Source organism: Panulirus ornatus, chromosome 26, assembly GCF_036320965.1.
Source record: "Panulirus ornatus isolate Po-2019 chromosome 26, ASM3632096v1, whole genome shotgun sequence".
Lineage (NCBI taxonomy): Eukaryota > Metazoa > Arthropoda > Malacostraca > Decapoda > Palinuridae > Panulirus > Panulirus ornatus.
Window position 1 is genome coordinate 8,566,381 of NC_092249.1, and position 1,013 is coordinate 8,567,393.

Sequence of the window (1,013 nt, forward strand, 5' to 3'; positions counted from 1 at the left end):
GCGTGTGTGGACGTGTATATACATGTGTATGTGGGTGGGATGGGCCAATCTTTCGTCTGTTTGCTCTCGCTACCTCGCTAACGCGGGAGACAGCGACAAAGTATGATAAATGAATGATAATGTATATTCATATATATTAATTATCATTCTACGTGAGGGTGGACATAGGAACAGTCTTGTCAATGTAGAGTGAATTAGGAGACCTGTAATGCCTGAGGATCAAGACATTCGGGATGGAATATAGTGGAAGATCACTTTTTGTATAGAGATGACGATGAAGTACGAAGCACTAATAACTGTGACTCCTGGCGGTCCCATACTTAGGTAAGTGTATTATAAGTAACCCATACTACTATGGCAAGATACATAGAACTGGACGGCTTACTAGTGGTAGTATGAAAGTACTAAATCAGCCCCAGGCTCATCATGGTCCAGTTGCCACATTACCTTGGAGTTGCCACACTGCCTCATAGCTATGGTAGTACTGGAAGACATCGTTATTAGCAGGGCCCAAATTTTGGAGTTGCCACACCGCATTATGGCTCTGGCAAGGCCAAGGGCCTCGTTAGTACAGCTGGCATCTTGGAGGAGGACAGTTGGTACAACTGCTGCTGGCTGCTCTCACTACTGCAGGCGGAGAGGAGCTACCGTTGCTCCCAACTTGAGGTTATTAGATTTGCTCGTGAACTTGTAGTTTTATTGCCTTCCCTAATGTGATTCTCGGCTTGGATGAAAAGTTGGCTCTGGGTCGCTTCAAAGAATCGGAATTATGTTTGAGATGTCGTGTGTTGGGAGCGCTTTGAAATATACCAATATAGATAGTATAGAAATATAGATGATGCTAAATGATTTCGTATACTTTACATATAATCATTTACATATACCGAAGACACACACACACACACATATACACACACATACTTATGGTCGGCGTTTCTGACCAGGATTCGGCGCCGGCCAGCCCAGGGACGGACTCGAATGGGTTCGAGTCCTAGTCCCGGCAGTTGGCCTAC